We start from the raw sequence: 21,997 nt of genomic DNA, 5'->3' as shown, positions 1-21,997 counted from the left end.
GTGGAATTTACTTGTTCACTGGTGTGAGTAATTTTCAATATCTTGCTAAACAGCCTGTGGCAACTGGAAAACAAGTTGCATACATTAGCCTCTTCTGTTTGTGCACCGTGCAGAAGGAATTTATGCTGAAAACCCAACGTTATTGAGATGCAGGCACTTACATAATTAATTCAAAAATACTTTTCTTTCTTTCTGTAATTGAGAAAACAATATTACATATTTGGGAGGCAGGCAGTAGAGCAAAGCATTTATTATGGCAATACTTATTTTTTTTTATTTCACTCTACTGTTATTTACATTATTTTATCTCCCCAATCCAACTAAATATTTTGTATATCAATTCTGCCCATCTCGTTCCAGAACTTACATATATTAGAAGCCCAATCAATATTTATAGACCAATTTTATTAGCCTGTGTACTCATATGGTGCTTGAACGCTTAGCTCTGTGAAGAAAATTCCCATCTGTTTCAGTGTGTTGTGAAAACTCCCCAGTAGCTTAGAACATTCAAGGTGGCCATATATTAAAAGTGTACTGCCAGCCATGGATTCCCCTCAGCCCTGGGGACAGCTGATGAGATTCTGGAGTCTGCCAGCTACTGAACCCAGCTAAGACCAGATTCTTGAAGTTCCCCTGTGCAGCCCAGACAAAGCAGGATTTAGCACGTGATGATGAGTCCTCCGGCAGCAGCCGTGTCTGGCTCTACTCATTGGTGCTGACTGTGGCCAATAAGGTGCCTGCCTGTCTGGACATCTACTTCTGCCACCGGCTGCAGACCACAGAGCGTTGGCCAGAGAGGCCAGAAGAGGTTTGGAAGGAGTTCACTCTGCAGGAGCCCCAGAAGCTCTGCTGTTGTCCAAGTTGAGGCTGGGGACACAGGTCCATTTCTCGGTCCCTGATCTCTGTGTCCACATGGACATGTACTTAAGTCCTTTTGTGGCTGCTGTAACTTTTGCAAAGAACTCCAGTCCCAATGCAGGTTCTCCAGTGTTCTCATTCTGCTGATGAGAGCTTCAGGATGTTGCTACCTATGCAAGGTATGAGTGATTTGAAATGATTGGCACGATCAGAGAAGAATGATTGTTTCACTTAATTATAATTTCTAACTATGGTGAAGTGTTGAATGGCTGTACAAAACTCCTTTCGCACTTCTACACCTCGCGTATTTTGTTTTATGTGGAACTTTATGCCGTTTGATATTTAAATCGCTTCTAATATTTTTCTATTTTATTTTAACATGTATGTAATACCAAAAAAAAAAAAAGCACAGATAAGTGTTTTACTAAGCTCCACAGAGTTTTATCTTTTTTTTTTCTATGACATAACTCTGAAAATTTTGGTGGCGTGTGTTCCATTAGGGACCTTTGGTGGCTCCCAAGTGCGCGAGGTTCTCCAAAGCGCTTCCACAATTGGGCACAAGGCCTTTGCTGATTCTGGCATGCAGATTACTCAGCATCGACAGTAAAACACTGCAATAATACAAGTTCACGAGATGCCATTAAACGGGATCACGTGCAGTGTTTACACCCAACTAGGCACCAGACTGGGAAATGGCTCCGTAGACAGGCTCATTCCTTCAAGTTCACCCTTCGTGCTAGGTGCCCTGGACAAAGTATTAGTTACCCAAAGCTTTCTCTATGAAGACTTCAGAGCCCGCCTTTTTCTAGCCTTCGCGGCGAGCCAAGGGTCTGGTCTGCAGGAGTCCATCCCAAGCCAACACATCTTTCCCTTTTTTTTCTGGGGTGGGGCGGGGGGGCTCCAATACGCCCCGCGCCGCTCCGGGTCCCGGGTCCCGGCTTCGCTGGAGAGGCCTCCCGCCAGCGCCACGCCCGGCTACGTGGACGCCGTAGGTGGGCTCCTCGTCATCTCTTCGCTCTCTCTCCGCAGGTGCACAAGGAGGTACAGGCTAAGGCCAGGGGCCAGCGCTCCGACCACCTCCCGCTAGTCCTCCAAGTCCTGCGCCCCCCGGGGTGGCAGTGGCAGAAACCCGACCTGCGTACCAAAGCCAGGGGGAGGGGGCCGCGACTGCAGGGGTCGTTACCTTCAGGACGCTGCCATCCTTCCCTCCCCCTCCCCCACCCCCCCAGTCGCCGGGACTGTTTATCTTCGCCTCTGCTCCTCACTCTTTCTCTTTCACTTTTCTTTTCGCTGGGGGGTTGGGGCTCCCTGGGTTCAGAGCGCCCTGGGGAATCCCAGTTCCCTCGCGCCCTGTCGTCGTAGCCCAATAGAAAAGGGAGCCGGGCGGCCGCGTCCCGGGCTGCGCCGCCCGCTGCCCCGACCCTGCAGCCGGGACTCGATGGAGGTACGGAGCTCCGTTTCTCCGCTTTGGGAGCCGGGGTGCTGGTTGAGAGCGCGATCCAATTTTGCCAGAAGAGTCTCCGCCTCGGGCCCCTCCCAACTCCAGCTGGACCCACCCGTTTCCCCCAACAGGCTGCCGGCCGGCTGCCCCGCCCTCTTATGGGCAACACTTGACCGCAACTTCAGTTTTCGCTTGCGCTGCGTGCAGAGGTTTTCCACCTTCTGGCCCTTTATATCTCTCGTGCGCTGCACTCGCCATCCTCCACTTCCAGAGGAGCGCGGATCGCTGGTCCACCTGCGCATCCCGCGGGCTCCCCAGCGCGCTGCCCTCTGTGCGTGGTGCCAGCTGCCGGCGAGCCTCCAGGGCTGGCTGACAGCGGGGACGTGCGCCTGGCCACCCTCGCCAAAAGCCGCCGGTTCGGGAGAAGACGGGGTCTGGCGGCCCAGAGCGCCGAGTTTCTCACCTAACAGAGCTCAGAAAGTTCAAGAAAGGTACCGCAGCTCCCTGCTTCTTCCCTGTTCCCTCTCCAACTCTTCGAGGGCCAGCGCAAGTGTGTGTGTGTGTGCGCCTGCGCGGCTGTCTCTACCTTTGCTGACAAAATCAAATTTGCGTCTTCTTCTTTAAGCAGGACCCTGGTTTTCCCAGGGAGAGGAATTTGCAGGAATGGTCCCTGTGTGGCAGTCAGCCTTGGGTCTGTATTATTAGTTCCAACCCCGGACGAGACCCTTGTCTCTTAGAGAAGCAGTATTAGGAACTTGGAAGAAATGCAGACTTGTACTGCAGTCCAATCCCCTATTGGAGGTGGCTTTACCGTGCAGCAGCTTCTCAGTTTGATGTAGACCCATTCATTTAGTTCTGCCTTCACCTCCCTTGCCTTTGGGGTCAAGTTCATAAATGTTCTCTCTGACCAAGGTCTGTAAGCTTAGTACCTATCTTTTCTTCTGCCTATTGTTTCAGATCCTATATTTGGGTCTTTGATCTATTTTGAATTAATTTTTGTGCATGGGAGCAAACTGTGCTTTAAATGAAAATCCAGTTATTTTTTCTACTGTTAGTAAAATGGCATATTGCGAGTGTACACAATATATTTTAATTTAACCATGTAATTCCATGTGTGTAAGAGTTTGTTCACTTCAACATATGTCTAAAGTGAGGTTATTTTTCAGGAATGCTTATAGCAGATTGTTATGAGTCAGGAGTTTTGAAACTGGAAGTGAAGTGGTTCCCACTAGTTATTATTTTTCATTGTGTTTTTTAAAGCTACTTTTTAAAAAAATTACTTTATTGGGGTGACATCGGTTAATAACATTTTATAGGTTTCAGGGGTACAATGCTATAATACAGCTACTTTCTAATGTCATCCCATTGGTAATGGCATCACCTGGTAGCTGGTGGGCACCTTCATCTTGTTGGTGTGCCTAAAGAGACGGGATCGAACCAGTAAGTCAGGTCTCCTTGGTTACCGCATCCTTCTGTGCAGAGCCGCAAGGGGAACCGTTCTACTGGAAGCATCAAGTGCAATGTTGATTAAATGTTAAACACCTGCCCTTTTATTGACAAGCAGTTTCAGGGGGCATGGCAGACAGAGGGGGGAGGTACTAAAGAGAGAATGTGAAAATATGTAAAGGAAAGGACTGTAAACAAAGCCACCACCATTTAAGATTTTCAAAGTGATGAAAAATTTTAAATTTTACTTCATTCAGTTAAAAAGTCTCAACAAGTTCTGAAGTTTTGTTACAGTAGTGCTTTAATGCCATACCCTTTTCTTTCTCCCTCTGTTTTATCCTGTCAAAGTGCTGGTCGTACTCAGAATGACCTTTCCTGAAGTAGCATCTGCTTAGGGACAGAGAGACGAAGAGGGTTTGGGATGGCCCCTGGTGGGGAAGGTTTAATAGGCAGAGTGTTCCCATAATTCTACTCAGCTTTTTAGGTGGGTCTTTGACCCCAAACAGTGTTTGAAACATTGGAATTCACTGCTCTGCTCATTGGAAGTGGGAAGTCCAGAATCTGATTTGAAGTTATAGTTCTGGAATTTGGAATTTTCCTACAGATTCCTGGTGGGTTTAAGAAAAGCAAGGGGATGCTTTTTGTTCTAATCTGTGGGATTAATATATAAATGTCAACAGCTGTATCACACACATAATGAAATGCATGTTTATAAACGCCTTTGGAGGGTGGGAAAAAACTGGTTTAAAGTCGATAGAAAGAGTTTGATAATTGAAGGATTTTAAACCCAAAAAGGCTTTCCATCTCACATTTGCTGGCTTCGAGCCGACCTAAGAAGGCTGGGAACGAAGCCCTGAAATTTGTGTATAACTGGATTTCTCTGAGGAAAATACCCATATTTCTAAGCAGTTTTTAACACTTTTGGGTCTCAGACCCAAAAGCACTTTTTAAAAGTTTTTAAAATTCAGAAGACCATCCTTACTGTTAAATTTTGTTCATTATGTAACTATCCTTTTTTTAAAAAAAGATTTTGTTTATTTATTTTTAGAGATGGGGGAGGGAGAAAGAGAAAGAGAAAGAGAAACATCAATGTGTGGATGCCTCTTGCACACCCCACACTGGGGACCTGGCCTGCAACCCAGGCATGTGCCCTGACTGGGAATCGAACCAATGACTCTTTGCTTTGCAGGCCCACACTCAATCCACTTAGCCACACCAGCCAGGGATGTAACTGTTCTTTTGAAAGTTAGGTAATGGGATAATACAGAGTACTGTCTTTGGGCCCACAACTTGAATTATAGGAAATAATACTAATCTGGTTAATTTTTTTGAGTTCTTATTATGTATCAGATGTGGTTCCAAGAATGTATTTTTAAAAATTGTCATAATAAACTTATGTGGTGGTAGGGAATATATTTTAGAGCAGGGAAAATGGAAGCATAGAGTAATTACATAGCTTTCCCAAGGTTATAGCTAGAAAATGGTAGAGCTGGGATTTGAACCAAGACAGATTTGATCAGGTATTTATGAAGGTTGATATTATTTCCATAGAAATACTTTCCACAATTTGACAATGACCATCAACCACTATTTTATTTTGATGCAGTTTTATAAGAATAGAACATCGGGTTTAAAGCAATGCTTATATGGCGCTTAACATGACTGACATTATTAAATATATATTTAAAGATCACCTTTATGGCCAAATAATATTCACATGAGTGTGTGTATGTGTTTGGTCCTTTGGAGAAGTTTCTCCTGTGGTTTCTGGGTGAAAACAGTTGTCTGACTTGTACTGTTTTTGCTGACGGAGCTTGACAAATGTGGTAGGCAAATGCGGATTGATCTGTATTATCAATCTATCCATGTATTCATCATCGAAGCAGAAGCCAGGGGTTCATGGAGAGATCAGGACAGAAGACTTTCCCATTCCTGTCACACCGGAGATGGGATAGTCAACTGCATGGGGAATCCCCTCCAGAAGGCTTTATGGTGTGAGGGTTGACAAGAAGCCAGCTTCTTTCTTCAGCTCAATGATCGGCTCTTAGATGAATTTACCCAGTGATTAAAGATTCCTGCCTGAGACTATTGAGACTGAATGTTGCTGAAGTGCTTGCTGAGACCCTATTTGACGGATCGGCTGGAAAAATTCCATACGAGAGTGGAGAGAGCATTTGGGGTTGTAGCTAGTAGTACTGGGATGTGTTCTCTCCTAACTATTTAATGGTGAATTGTACTAGTAACTATTAAAACTATATAACTAGTATACCTATTATTTTGTTCATGCCAAGGAATGGCATCCTTTGTTTAAAAAGTTCTTTCGTGCTAGAATCAGAAGTAGGGAAGAAGAGGCTCTTTGATCTCAGTTCAGTTCAATAATACTCTTTGTGCACATTTGATGTCAGGAGGCAGGGCATTCGTATGCTTATATGTTCCAGTGTTTTAACGTACTTCATGTCTCCTGGTGTCTTGCCAATTATTTTAGAAGGGCAGGGGCCTGTGTATAAGCCACATAAAAATGGACAAAAAGTTCTGAGTCCCTGTTAGCTGGTCATATTTCTACCACACATAGTTACTTCCTCTCCGCACTACGGTTCCTCCAGGTGTGCAGACAGAGTCCAGGGAAGAGCAGGAGAGTGACAGAAGGTGTTTACTCAGATGAAAGCGTTGCACGGTGGGTGGCAGGGGGAGCTCTACCTGTCACAGCAGCATGAGAAGAGACCAGTGACAGAGTCAAAGATCCCTTGTGTCATCCCATTCTCTTCGCTGGGTCTCTTGCTCAGAGACCTTCTCATAGAAATCTGAGAGACAAACTACCCCTTGCACATGGTTAGCCCTGACCGCTGAAATTATTCTTTAACTGAACATTTTACAGTTAGAAACTTTATAGTTTCTAACCCTTGCACACTGCTAGCTCTGACCCAGCAATTATTCTTTAACTGAACATTTTACAGTTAGAAACTTTGTAGCATAGTTTCCCAGTTTCTTGGCTCTTTTCCCTCCTCAGTAACAAAAATATGTAATTTAAATTTAATTTTTAAATAAATGCTTTTGTTGTTAAAAGTGATTCTTTATGTTTCTTTAAATATCAGTATGTCATTAACCAAAATAACTCATTAACTTACAATAAGAAATACTTAGGCATAAAACTAAACTATGTGTAGAGGTAGATATGGATAGTATGGTGTCAGCGCTCTCAGCGGAGAAGGTTTCTCTGATGTCACTTTTTCCAATTGTCCTTTCATTTGGCACCCTGGAGAGGCAAGGCACAGGGTAAGGTTCTGGACGGGGGGAAAGATGCCTTCCTTTCATAAAATGAGAGCAGGGTGATTATGAAAGGGGAACAAGGAAAGGAGAACTTGCTAGAAATCTGCTTGCCTCAGGCACATTTCACGCATGTCCCTCATAAAAAGGGATAATAATTAACTGATGCAACTATATGAAAATAGCGGATCTGGAAACTGGTTTCTCTGGAACTCTTTGTGCCCACACAGACCCTTTGCCCCCAAACTTTGAAGATCTCTGATCCAGCTCACACTTACTGTCCACACCCCTCCCTTGGTTTCTGGATGACCACCGAGGTCAGGGCAGGGAGGTTGCACGGTGAAGAGCAGAGCCCGGCGGCCGAACGGGCTTCCTGTTTAGGGCAGGCAGGGCGGCGGGTCAGGTGGGAACAGGTTCCAAGTGGGCTTGGGGGCTTGGCTTGCTTTTGTAGCCTAGTCTCGTCCAGCCTCAGCTCCAGACCCACTTCCCCGGTCTGTGCGCTGGACACACCGGCTGCTCCTCCGCACACCCCCCAGCCCTCCCCTGTCCTGGGGAAATGCCCGTCCTCCGTGACTTTGGCTGCTCCCTCAACTGCCCAGGCTGAACGATTTCTCCCGGATATGAATTTATCCGGTGCTGTCTACATTCCCCTCTACCAGCTTCTGTCTCTTTACATTCATCTTCTTATGTGTTTGTCTCTACAGTTACGTGTTCGATGAAAAGATAGGACAGAGGGCCCCACGTGCCCAGCCAGGAGCTGGCCGTGTAGTCACTCTGGACTGACTTCCGTGGGAGTGAGTCAGAGCATTCAGCGGCTTGACAGCTCAGCAGATGAATGGAAAACATGTGGAAAACATGAGTAAATATGGCAATATAAGTAATACAGTAATAAAGACAATATTAGCATGTTATAACAAATCAGCGTTTAGGCAATTCCATCTGGGGCGGGCCTTATTGAAGGAATCACAGATCAGAAGTAAGAAAACCAGCCATACACATGGTAGTCTTTCCGGTGTGGAGTCTCCTGCCAATCATCTGCTCAAGGGCACAGTTCTCATAATTTACTCTTTCTTTCCACCATCACTAGTTTTCTCTCTCGCACGGGTCTTTCCCATCAGTATACAGCCACGCTATATTTTTTCCCATTTGAAAAAGACCCAACTCTCTTAACCTCATGTTTCTCTCCAGCCACCACCTGGTTTTCTGTCCCCTTTTTATGGAAAAATTTCAAAGGCAACTCTATCCTCTGTCTCTAATTTCTCTCTTCTCTCTTGAACTGGTTTCCTCTGGCCGCAATGCCCGCAGATCCGCTAAACATGCACGTGTCAGAGGTCGCCCTGGTCGGGCTCGCTTCCCTTCTTGCGCATCGCTGGAGAGCTCTGGAGTTGGCTGGCCGGCCAGCCGCTCTTCTTGTTTCCTCTGACCGCACCAGCACCTACTCGTGTCCTTTACTGGTTCTTCATTCCCATAACCTTTTAAGGTCTACTCTTCAGGTCTTTCCTCTATCTGCACTCACACCCTGGGTGATCTCCCTCAGTCTCACGGCTTTTACTGTCTTCACGTACTGCCGGTTCCTAAATGTCTCTCTCCAATCGTGCCCTCGCTGAACTGCAGACTCAGAAAGCCAATGGCCCTTCAGCATCTCTGACTGGATGGCTAGTACTCATCGGACTCCTGACGTGCTAACACCAAAACTGCTTCTCCTGCCATCTTCCCATCTCACTTGACTGGTGATTCCATTTTTTTTTGACCTGCAAAGGTTGTCTGTAACGTCTCTTATACCCTGCCTCAACCTTCCCCTAAAGCGTTCAGCTGTGGCCTCACGGTTTCCCATACCTGACCTTCTCACCTCCCTCACAGAGCCACCCGAGGCCAAGCCACTACCCCCCTGGTCTCAGGGTGTCGTTGCAGCAGGTGGTCTCCCTGCTCCACGCGCCACCCCGACGCAACCCCCTTCACCTACGACACAGGGGCCAGGACATTTCCCTTACCTTGTTTCCAGTTCCTGCCCTGCCTCCATTAAATAACAAAAACAAAAAGCAAACCCACCTAGCCAGACCAACAAAAAAAGTCCCTGACACCAGTGACTTAAGAAAATAGTAATTTTTAATTGTCATGATCCTGCAACTGGGCTACCTGTGCCGGTCGGTTCCCCTTAGGTTGCTGGGGATGAAGCACTGAAGGTTCCGCCCCTCGTGGATCCCTGCAGCTCAGCTGGGCTGCCTGGGAAGGGAGAGCCGCCTCCTCGGATTCCTCCTCCGTCCAGGAGAGCTCGCGCTTGTTTGCGGTTGGGAAGGCTGTTTCCTGCTCATAGGGAGTTAGCCATCTGGAGACGACTCGTGTTCTCCCTTTTGTTTAGCCGGTGGTGCTTCTTGTAGTACAATCTCCTTATAAACCTTGGGGGTTTCCCACACGTTTTATCAAGGTTCCTTCTCTTAGAAAAAGAGATACTCACAAAACTCCTGAGAGAGGCTCCTCTTGACTTTGGCTACAAGTCAGGATGCTGTTGGAAAAGCCCTTGGGATCTTCAGAGGCGCTCTGCTGTGGCTGACAGTCTCCTTGAGGTGCGGCGTTTTCAATCTTCCCGAGGTCTCAGTGAGGGATGTTTCCACCTACACACTGCACTTGCTCTTTAACCTGAGAGCACGTGGTACTTTTGGGCCCTGAATTTGAACTTGGCCCTCAGACTATTTCTTTCTCTGAGAATCTTCTGCTGCCTGGACAGGCAAGCATGACACTAAGTTTTATTTTCCTGCCTAGCAAGCCCCAAGTTGAATGATTTCCTCTAAATTTTGCCTGAACATTTTAGTTCATCTTCTTTCTTTCTATAATTAACCCCAGGAAGCTAGATGAAGTCACCTAATCACACTTGGAAATCTTAACCAAGTCCAAAAGTTCATGAGACACATTTCCTTAATTCTGTATTATTGCTGATGACACTATTGTTTGTTCCTACTACATACATAACGTGAGCTCCCCTCGCTCCAGCCTCTGGTGATCATCCCATCAGTGCCTTTGTAGCTGGCTCTGTGCCCTTGCTCCTCTTCAGGTGCCTCCCCACCGCCTGGTCTCCTATCAATTTCAGCGTCAGTTCTTCATTGCTAACACATAAGCTGCCCCAGAATTTACTAGTGCACAATAGGAACCATTTCATTTGTTCCAGGTTCCCAGCTTAGAAATTTGGACAGAAAACTGGCAATGCCTTGTCCCCACTCCATGATGTCTGTGGTCTCAGCTGATGTGACTGCAAAGGCTGGCTGGCTGAGATCTCTCAAGACACTGGGTATTACATATGAGGCCCCAGTTCTGGCTGTTGGCTGATTCCTGCGTTGGCCTCCACTTGGCCCTTCCACCAGGGTAGACCAGGCTTTCTCGCAGCATGACAGCCTCGCGTTTGTAGACGCCGTCCACAGTATCCAGCTACTGTGACAAAGGAAGGGGGAGCTTCAGATGCTCTTAAGAGGCCTGGATGTGGACCTCGCTGACTGCCATGTTTGTCTGACTCCATGGGGAAAGGCAGGCCCGAAGGTCCTCCTGGATTCAAGGGGCGAGGACGCTGACTGTCCCTTGATGGGTAGTGTGCCATGCTTGTTCACGGCGGGGAAATGTGGGTGCGTGGCAGCTATCTTTTAGAGATCTGCCACGCATTGTGATCCTGTTGAAATATTAATTAGGTCACGTCACCCCTCTGTTCAAAATTCCCACTGCCTTCTCATTTCCCTTCGTTATAAGCCAGGTTCCATGACAGTGGTGAATGGGGCCCTAAAGGATTTGTGCCTCTGTTATCTCAGCCGCCGTTTCTCTCTTAGCTCACTGGTTCAGTCCCATCGACAACCTTTCTGCTCCTCACCACACTGCTCTGTCCTTATCTAAAGGGTCTTTGAACTGGGTGTTCCCCCTGCCGAGAGTGCTGTTCTCTCAGATACATTGCATTCCCATGACTTAATAATGTGCAAGCGTAGTGCCTTTTGACACCCTTCATCCATTTCACCCACCCCTAGCCCTGCTGCTGGCAACCACTGAGGGCTTCTCTGTATCTAGTAGCTCATTTTCTTTTGGCATGTCCATCTTTCATGAACCACTTCCTTATGAAGTTCTCTGGGCAAAACCCCAACTTCACCACCTCTCTGGCCCCTGAAAAAATAGTGGGATCATATCCCTGTTTGTGTTCTCTCCACTTGATAGACACTTTCCTAATCCTATGCTCAGTATTTGATGCTGTTGACTTATGTTCACACTGCCTCTCTGGAGTAAACCATACAGGTGGTACTAAGGATGGCAAGAATGGGTAGGTGGAGTTGGAAGGGCTGAAGTTTGAGAAACATCATGTCCTTGTGTGTTCAGCACCTTGCCTAGCACATAGTAGGCCTTCAATAATATGATGTTTGTTGTCAGTAGTGATCGCATATTGCTGAGGGCTCAAGGGATAGAAGGCTCCGAGCAGAGGAGACTGACTAGGTTTGACCGGAAAGAAACCATCCGTGGTCACAGAGCTTTGGGAAACCATTCCCTGCATATTCAGAAAAGGAAAACAGAATTTCCTGAGGGCCAGGCCACAGTAGCACCCTCACTTTCATTATTAGGGTGAGGTTCATGAGCTCTTTAGATGAGCATGAATTTTATAGAACCAAGAAAGGACTGTTTAATATTGTGTGCCAGTTTGATCATTGAAGGGGTGATTGTATAAGTTGCAAAATAAATCCCAGTAAAATGCAAGGAAATAGAAACAAGGCACACCTTATTCTCTAACTTCTTTCAAATCTAAATCCTTTCATTTTCTTAATTCTACATACCAAGTATTTTGAAAATAAGTCTCAGGAGACAAAATAGATGACAAAATAGATTACTACTATTTGTAAAAATAGTAGATATTCCATTTGTTTAGTGCCTCTTCTCTCCAGCATTCAAGAGAACAAATATATAGTCATAACATTACTTTGTCAGTTCAGATTTTCCTGTAACCCCAGGTGCCAGGTAAAAAAAAAATTTATAGTTTATGTCTTTAGAGTTAACTCCCCAAAGCAAAATTCTAGTTCTCATTGTTTTGTGAAGGACCTCTAAAACTTCAGGCAAGCGACTTTATGATGGCTTTTGGCCTTTTAGATTTAATATTGAAATATTTCTGTTCTAAAACCTTGACCTTTTAAAATTCAAGGCATATTACTCTCACTCTGCTTCTAAAGTTTATAAAATATTTGCTTCCAGCCTATGGGTTTGAATCCAGGCAAGCAAGCAACAGACCCTAAGGTCTCTTCAACAATAGCAGCCTGAAGAGCCTATACTGTTGTTTTCTGGATTTAACAACTCCTTGACTGTCTACTCTTCCAATACATTGCTCCCCAAGGATCCTTCCCAGTCCTTTGCTTTGGGTACCCTGTTGTCTGGTGGTGGTGATGGGATGAGCAATTCCTTGGGTCTGAGCTATAGACTTATGCAATTGGGTCACTAATGTTCAGGTTCTGTGTGCCCCACAACCCAGGCTCAGACAACAAGTACCAGTCAAGGTTAACACATGCAATGAAGCAGGCTTCTCCCAATCCTACCTTTCTGGGAAAATGAGTGTGGGAACAAGATACAGCAGCTAGAACCCTCCTCTTCATCTCTTCCTCCACTTCTGGGTCCCCACTGTCCAGCTCCGGGCTGCCAAACGGAGATGCAATTCCCTTCTCGCTCCCACAGGATTTTCACAGACAGGGCATCAGTTCCTGAGCATATCTGGGTGTTGTGCAAACAACCTTATTTCTCTGGAACCTAAAGGGGAGATTTCCAAAGAGCCAGCTGCCCTTGCTGATTCTTTATCTAAGTAGGAACTGAGATTATTGCCTGCCCTCCTCCCAACTGGTTCATACAAGAAACAGTTAGCTATGGAAATATATGATGATATTTGCCGCTATTATCATTAAGCCACATTGGGCAAGGATCCCAAAGGTCCGAGTGTGAAAGCAAAAATGTGGTGCCTTCCCTACAGAGAGAAAGAGATTGTGAAACTTCCATCTTCTCATTTGTCCAAGGTAGAAGGGTGGTGACTGCTGCAGTGAGATAGGGCGAAGCAGAGTAGTTCAAGAGCAGTTGTGGATGGCATGATTTCTTTAGTTGTTCTGACCCACAAAGTAACTATATGGAGACTGGTGGAATCAAGTAGATTGCATCGTTGAGATATTTTGCTGGTGGGGCTGGTGCTGGTGCAGGATAGTTACATCTAAAACCTGAAATTAAAACAATTCAAAATCTACTAAAACAGCCCTTCAGTTATCATCAAAACATATGGGCTTATAGACTCCCTGTTGTAACCCTATATTTTAGGGGTAATTGGACCTCTTTTAAAATTGAAGCTAATATGGAGAGACAACACATGTATCGCACACGCCTTGTGCTCCCTGTTCACCCAGGGAACCACCAGTGAAGAATTAAATTGGGAAGCTGAGACAGATAGTCAGCCCCAATTTTACTTCTTTGTATAAAAGTACAACAACACATTGAGCTTTCTGGCACTAGAGGAATTCCCTCAGGGGTCAATTCTGATGGTTTTGAGGTGTCACACAAGATAGACGAATCTGATCACATGCTGATAACCAATCTGTGACCTTCGTAGAAGTACTGAGGCACCGGAAGGAACTTCAGACACGGTCCAACCTAGCCTCCTTATTTTAAAGGTAAAGAAACTGAGGTTCAGAGACATGAAGTATCCTGCTAATGTCACATAGCTGTCAAAAGACAGAATCAGGACCAGAGCCCCAGTCTCCAGGATTCCAGGGCCCTCGAGGACTTGGTAAGATTAGGAAGGCTCCCAATGTCACCCAAGAGCCTTCAATCTCAATATCACGTGAACTCTCACTTCAGAAATTGTGATGTGCTGCTGATGCATGACTAGAGAGATGGTAGTCTGCATGGAGTCTAGTAAAAGATGGTGAACAGCACTGCCTTGTTTACACATGTCCAGAGAGAGAGATTCTGTGTTTATAGCAATGAGTGTTTGTGGTCCAAGCACGTGATAGCAATGCCTTTAATGTTAGTTGCTAGGGGCTATGTTCCATAACTGGACAGAGATAATTTTCTACATTGTTATTCTAACCTAGATGATATATTCTACAAGACTTTCCAGTGTTCTTTGTTCCCACTCCATGTTTGTCAAAGAATCTTATTAGCAGTTTGGACATTTAAGGTAATAATGCAGCCTCAGTTATTCACGGTTGGCCCTGGTGCAAGAAGTGGTCCCTACACCTCTTCATGCCTCCTTCTAGAAAGCCCCCCAAAGTATACCCAATAAAAAGGGTCAAAATCTTAAAGATGGTAACACATGTGTAATCTTACGGAAGGAATGAGGCACATTGGGTGTTTGATGATGTTAATCTAGTCCATGTTCTTTGCTCAAAACCTGAGGAGCATGAAAGAGAAACCTGGAAAGCAAAGATTAGAAAGAAGAAAGGAATGGTAATCTATTCATAGTAGTAGTTTTGGGAACTCTCCTAACCTAGGGGCAGGCATTCTGTTAGCTGTGTCCCAGGTAATCAGACACAGTTTTGAGCAAGAAGAAAGAAGCAGCAAAGCTGTGAAAGACAGATAAGTCCTGCCATCCAGTCCAGGGACAGAAGGCCAGCAACCACATGGATCACACTGCACCTCAAGAGCCAAGCACTTGACCAGTTGGCAGACAATCTACCTTAATGGAGACAGTATACCTCTTAGCAGTTTTATAGGCACTATAGTCTTGCTATAGTCTACTTGTCAGGAAGCAGCCTGGCAAGCACTGCTTTAGACAAGACTTATGGGACTTTTATAGCAAATTTATGGCCACGGTGTTGATTCAGAGATCCAAAGTTCAGGATAAATCAGCTGCTACATTTCATACAAAGCCACATGTTTAGCGTAGGAGATACCAGAAGCCTCATCAGCAGGCACAATGAAACATTGGAAGAGTGACAGCCAACTCCAGTGCAACTTCAGGGTGCAGTGCGGTCTGAAGTGCGTCTGTGTTTAACAGAGGACCAGCTTTGCCTTCGACTTTTTAACTTCACTGTGTGGTTTATGAGGATTGCGGTGAACATACCTCTTTGCTTCTGTGAGGGATGGGTGCGAAGCAATGGAAATGGTCAAACCCAGTTATTTGCCAGCAGGGGATGTGTGATGGAATTAAGTCATCGCTTTCATCAATAGGCTGTTATCAGCAGGTAGTAAGAAATGTGCCTCGTTACAAATTGTCCTGTGACATCTCCTGCTGCACCAGATGAGCTGTGTCTCCTGTGGCAGCACCAGGCAGTCACACAGCGATCGGTGCCTTTGTGGTTGCTGTAAATCACACCATCCCCTTTAATAGCTAAACAATTATCTAAAGTGGCTGTACTGGAAAATTGTTTGGTAATGATTGCCTGGTTTTTATGATGAAGAATACTTTTTTTAAAGATTTTATTTATTTATTTTTAGAGAGGGAAGGGAGGGAGAAAGAGAGAAAGAGAGAAACATCAATGTGTGGTTGCTGGGGGCCATGGCCTGCAACCCAGGCATGTGCCCTGGCTGGGAATCAAACCTGCGACACTTTGGTTGGCAGCCTGCACTCAATCCACTGAGCTACGCCAGCCAGTAATGAAGAATAATTTTTATGCGGCTCTTTTTATATAAATACCTGAACAATTCAAAAGAAGAAAATTCATTTTAAACATATATGTGGGAACATTTTATTGGTCATTTGTCCTTAACTGGAAATGTTTGAAAGGCCAGAAAGTCACCAAAGTAGCTTTCCATATCTATATAATTAGAGTTCAAAGTTATGCGTGTGCAGTATTCCTTTCACATGAAGATGTTCTATATTCGGAGCAAAGAGGCAGCAACTGGTCGCTGCTAAATTTAGGCCTGCCTAGTTTTCCGTTGTGTGGAAGCCGCGTGTTAACAAGGGGGAAAGGAAAATGTTTTGTCTTGAGGGGCTAAAACGACACGGCTTCTTTGCCTTCTCTCGTTTTTCCCTTCTCTTGGTATTGTTTCTTTTCCCACTTGTCTCTCTTCCCCCATCATGATTTTATGTTCTTAAGTTGGCTCCAATTTATCGTCCTTAAAAACCTGACCTTGCCTGGACTGGCGGTCTCTTCTGCCCTGATTCTGCGGTACTTGGCTGTGCCCTTTTCATGGCCCTTCGATGGCCTTTTTCTTTGTGAAACTTTAAAATTCTATCAAGAGGGGGAGCTTGCTAACTAGACCCAGGGGACTCAGCCCTCCTACAGCCCAGATGTCGTGTCCTGCGACTTCTGGGTTTTCCCAAAACTAAAATCACCTTTGAAAGGGACGAGATTTCAGACTGTTGGTGACATTCAGGAAAACAGATGGGGCAGTCGATGGTGACTCCAACAAAGGATTTTGCAGAGGGTTTTGAACAGTGGAAGAGACCCTGAGAGAACTGTGTGGGGTCCCAAGGTGCCCACTTTGAAGGGGACTGGGTGTCATTGTCCTGTGTATAATGTTTCTTGTATCTTGTATATTCTTCAGTAGATGTCTCTATTTTTCATATTATATGGCTGGATACTTACTTCCTGGACAGACCTTGTTTATCATCAGAAATATTTTAATGAACATCTTGGTTAAGAAATAAAATGCCATTTGTCATAGACTATGTAAGACATTTTCTGAGGACAGAGAACATTGCATATATGAGAGGTAGGCAATTTTTTTTCCCTGAAAAGAGCCAGATGGTAATATGTTAGGCTTTGTAAACCAAATAATCTCTGTCTTAACTACTCAACTCTGTCTTATTGCTGGAATGCAGCCCTGGATGCGAATGGGTGTGGCTTTCTTCCAACAAAACTTTATTTGCAAACCAGGTGGCAGGTGAGGTTTCACCTGTGGGGCATAGTTCGCTGACCTGTGGCATGTGTGATGAAATTCTGCATCTCACTTTCTGCTGTTATTTAGGTTAATTTTAAAGGAACTCAAGTGCGTAAAATTAAATAATAAATGTACTTCAACTATTCAGTTCCTGAATGATTTTTTTTCATCTTTTTTAAGATTTTATTTATTTATTTATAGAGGAGGAAAGGGAGGGAGAAAGAGAGGGAAATATCTGTGTGTGGTTGCCCCTCACATGTCCCCAACTGGGGTCCTGGCCTGCAACCCAGGCATGTGCCCTGACTGGGAATTGAACCAGTGACCCTTTGGTTCACAGGCCCTTGCTCAATCCAATGAGCTACACCAGCCAGGGCAAGTTTCTGGATGATTTTTACCAGTATCAAGAAGTTAGAGAATAATGTGGATTAGATTTTTTGAATGGCTTATTGAAACTTTTGAAAAACATTTGGGAATAATGTAAAATCGAGTTCAGCCCCAAAACTAAACAAAATAAAACTACAAACATGGAAATCCAAAGAACTGGCTTTCTCTTGACAAAGTAAACACACAGATTTCATTTCTACTTTCAGTTATTTTAACTCCTTCAGAGAAGATCTCGGACCATGTGAATAGATGAATATAAACAGCTAAAGGCAGCGGTTTATGAAAATTGAAACTCTTTATAAGAAAACTAAGAGGAAAAAGGCAGTTCCTGTCTTGGGTAATCACTTATGGCATCAGGAAATAGAAAATATGAATAGAAAGAAAAAGTGTGAAGAACATGCTTTCTTTTTCTTGTAATTATTAACAAGGTAAAACTTATCCTCTAGCTTCGTATTCTTCCTTGAAACTGCTCCGTTTCCCAGAATTGTTTTTAAGAATTCCCAAACTTCAGAAACTTACTAACAGTCTCAGGGAGAAACCCATATGCCGTGTTGCTCCCATCGAGGGCCCCGGCAACCCATGAAAGGAGCACTGAATCACAATAGAACAGGGTTCCTCCCAAGAATGAAAAATGAGGAAGTCTTCAGAGTAACTCACCATTGATATTAATTGATATAAGGGGGGGAAGAGCACATGTTAATTTCTATAGACGCAGAATAGTCATTTGAAAAAATTCAACAACTCAATCATTGTTCTGGATGTTTAAAGAAAAAAGGACAACTAAACAAAGCAAGTGTTAAGTATTCTATAACCACGACAAACTGAAAGACTGTGCACGAGCACATACACACACGCATCTGAACCCAGAGACAGCATTATAAATAATGTCAAAATCCCGGGTGCATTTCTGCTCTTCCTGCTCCAAATACCAATGAAATAGGGGTGCACAGTGCCCCCCCACTACCAGTGATGCCTGGCCAGAGTTGTTAGCCAACACAGCTAGACAAGAGAAAGAAATTTGAAGATAAGATTTAAAAAGGTGAAAGTAAAACTGTTATTTGTAGATGACTTAATACTTAGAAAACCCAAAAGAATCTGAAAATTTTTTAATTATTCAATTTAGGCATCTAAAAGCGAAGAAAGATAAATCTGACTCATTTAAAAAATCCTTTGGCTGGCAAAAACAAAATAAAAACAAAACAAAAAGCCCAACTTACTCTGGGGAAATTCTGAAGGAGAATGATAAACTGGGGGAAAATATTTGCCTGTCAAATCACCAAGATATTTTCTCCCTAATATCTTAGAAATTATGAGAGTGTGGGGGAGGAATACATAGCAATAGAATGATGGAAAAAATATTTTGAATGGATAGTTTGCATTAAAAGAAATACCAATTGTGAAACTCAGAAAATCCTAGAAGAAAACATAGGCAGTAAATTCTCAGATATTTCTCAGAGCAGTATTTTGGATGATATGTTTCCTAGGGCAAAAGAAGTAAAGGATAAAATAAATAAATGGGATACACATGGGACTACATCAAACTAAAAAGCACAGCAAAAACAACCCTCAACAAAATGAAAAGAGAAACCACTGTTCTTCACCCATGATACATCTGATAAGATATTGACCTCCAAAATATATAAACAGCTTATACAAATCAACACCAGGAAAACAAACAATCTGATTAAAAAATGGGCAAAAGACCTGAATAGACACTTCTCCAAAGAGGACATACAGATGGCCAAAAGACATACAAAAAAATCTTCAACTTCACTAATCATCAAAGAGATGCAAATAAAAACCACAAGGAGGTATCACCTCACACCCCCCAGAATGGCTGCCATCAATAAATCAGTAAGCAGCAAGTGCTGGTGAGGATGTGGACAAAAGCGAACCCTCATGAGTGCAGACTGGTGCAGCCGTCGGGCAAAATAGTATGGTGTTTCCTCAAAAAATTAAAAATGGATCTTCCTTTTGACTCAGCGATCCCGCTTCTGGAAACATATCCTAAGAATCCCAAAACACCAATTCTAAAGAATATATGCACCCCTGTGTTCACAGCAGTGTTATTGATAATAGCCAAGATCTGGAAACAGCCCAAGTGCCCATCAGTAGGTGAGTGGATGAAAAAGCTGTGGTACATTTACACATTGGAATACTATGTGGCCATGACACAAGGAGGAAACCTTACCTTTTACAACAGCGTGGATGGACCTGGAGATTATTAGGCCAAGTGAAGTGTGCCTGCCAGAGAGAGACAAGTACCATGTGATCTTACTCTTACGTGGAATCTGACGAACAAAATAGAAACAGAAACTTGGACACACGGAACGGACTGACAGCTGCCAGAGGGGAGGGGGTGGGTGGGACTGGATGAAAAAAGGTGAAAGGATTAGCCAATATAAATAAATATATATATGTATATATTTATATTTATGTTGCCTGTGGACACAGACAACAGTGTGGTGATGGCCAGAGGTAAGGGGGAGCAGGGCCTGGTAGGAAGAAGGCAGAGGTGGGGGAAAGGGGACATCTGTAATAGTGTCAGCCATAAAAATAAAAGGAAAAATAAAATAAAAGTGAAAGAAATACAAATAGTATTTCAACTCATAAAAATATTCAACCTCACGTAAAATGCGTTATTTTGTTTTATTTAAGGAATGTGGGAATATAAGCATATATTTCTAAATTTGCTTGCATTTTATAAGGACACTTTCAAGGACCCGCAGGAACTAATAAGAACGGTTGTCTAAACGAAGTGAACGGGGGCGGGGGGGGGAGGGCCAGGGCAGCAGTCAGGACATGATTTCTAAACGCATACCTCACACCATTTTGTTCTTCAACCATATGAATACACTACCTTTCCAGAAAAATATTATAAAATGTTTACATTTGCAAATTTTTAAAGTGAGAAATTTTAGTTCCTATTCTTGATTTTTGTAGACATGGAATTTCTTAAAGTGTTTCTTCATATTTTCATTTTTTAAAAAATTAGCTTTGTAGTTCCTTATATTTAGGAGTATTTTTCTTTTTTGAAACCAAATTTTACAATCCCTTACAATATAAGAAACCAGTACATTTTAACACATTTCACTCTTTTTAGTCTGTATATCCTATCATTTTCTTTACTATACATTAACTTAACCAGAATTAATGATTTTTATTTTGTCAAATCTCTTAGTCTTAACTTTTTAAGCATTTAAAAATTGCCTTAAAGCCTGTCTGCTCCCTGGCCGGGTCACTCAGCTGGTTAGAGCATCATTCTGATACTCCAAGGTGTTGACAAATGCATGTTTCTCTCCCTTTCTCTCTCCCTCTCCCTCTTCCTTTCTCTCTAAAATCAATAAATTTAAAAGAAAAATTTCAAAAAGCCTATCCAGAATTAGATGCATATTTTTTCAAGATGTGTTTTTTTAAAGCTGGAATGTGTCATATGATGTAAGATGAGTATTTTCTGCTAAGTAGCTAACCAATGACCTCTCAGAATCTTTGTCAAAAATCACGTTCCGGACTTCCAGCAGGATGGAGGAATAGGTGGACGCACCGTACCTCCTCGCACAACCAAGATTAGAACAACAATAATTTTCAGATAGAATATCACTCAGAACTGATAGAGGATTTATCTGAATGGAAGTCGGACAGCCAAGAAGTTGAAGTAAACCCATACATCCAGACCGGTAGGAGACAACAAGCCGGGTGGGTGCGGGGCTGGTGTGGGTCGGAGGTGCGCGGAGGTCGGGGAAAATTTGGCGTGAAATCGGCGCGACAGCCATCGGGGTGCAAGAATGCAGCGATGATCCCTGAGTACGCAAGCTGCGGCTGGGGGAACCAGTGGGGCAGCGATTGTGGACCAGGGCAGAGCTCGCAGCCCAGGATACCAAAGAAGGGCCTGAGCCCGGGAGAACGGAACTACCGCCATTGTCCCCTCCCACTCCCGCCCCCACATATGTCACAATCTAGCGACCAGGGTGCCCAGACCCGGTGAACACCTAAGGCTCCGCCCCCCACCGTAACAAGAGCAACCAGACCGAAAAAAAAAAAAGGAGAGACAGGGAAAGACATAAGATATGTTTCCAACAGAACAGATCAGTCCCCCAGGACTCATCCTTTTGAGTGACCAAGAAATAGCCAATCTATCAGATGCACAGTTCAAAACACTGGTGATCAGAAAGCTCACGGAATTGGTTGATTTTGGGTGCAATTTAGATGAAAGGATGCACGTTACCATAAAAGAGATGCAGGAAGATATGCAGAGGAGAGCCAATAGTGAAAGGAAGGAATCTGAGTCTCAAAACAATACAGTGGACCAGAAGGAAGATAGAATCAACTAAGCAGGAAAGCATGATGAAATAAGAATTCAAAAAATCGAGGAAAAGCTTAAGAGCATCCAGGACACCTTTAAACGCTCCAACATCTGAATTATAGGAGTACCAGAATGGGAAGGGGAAAAGCAACAGATTGAGCACGTATTTGAACAAATAATAAAGGAGAACTTCCCCACTCTGGCAAAGGAAATAGACTTCCAGGAAGTCCAAGAAGCTCAGAGAGCCCCAAAGAAGTTGGACCCAAGAAGAAACACACCAAGGCACATCATAATTACATTAGCCAAGGTAAAAAACGAAAGGAGAGAATCCTAGAAGCAGCAAGAGATAAGGGGACAGTAACCTACACAGGAGTTCCCATCAGACTGTCAGCTAATTTCTCCAAAGAGACCTTACAGGCAAGAAGGGGCTGGAAAGAAATATTCCAAGTCATGAAAGACAAGGACCTACATCCCAGATTGCTCTATCCAGC

At 44.0% G+C, this 21,997-nt stretch overlaps 1 protein-coding gene across 6 annotated transcripts in view; it reads left to right on the top strand.

Moving 5' to 3' along the window:
• Nucleotides 1–324: 324 nt before the first annotated feature.
• IL15 (interleukin 15) overlaps nt 325–21,997 on the top strand; it is a 60,812-nt gene continuing 39,139 nt past the window's right edge. For 2 of the 6 annotated variants that reach the window (XM_045831252.1, XM_045831250.1), the window contains exon 1: nt 1,790–2,302. The gene's annotated coding sequence lies outside the window, so the exon portion shown is untranslated. The other 4 variants (XM_045831248.1, XM_045831247.1, XM_045831251.1 and 1 more) reach the window with 3 other exon arrangements.

Source organism: Phyllostomus hastatus, unplaced genomic scaffold (genome assembly GCF_019186645.2).
Source record: "Phyllostomus hastatus isolate PE091 unplaced genomic scaffold, TTU_PhHast_1.1 phas_contig_159, whole genome shotgun sequence".
NCBI classification, from domain to species: Eukaryota; Metazoa; Chordata; class Mammalia; order Chiroptera; family Phyllostomidae; genus Phyllostomus; species Phyllostomus hastatus.
Note: the sequence above shows the minus strand (reverse complement) of the source record. Positions and strands in the feature narration are given on the sequence as shown.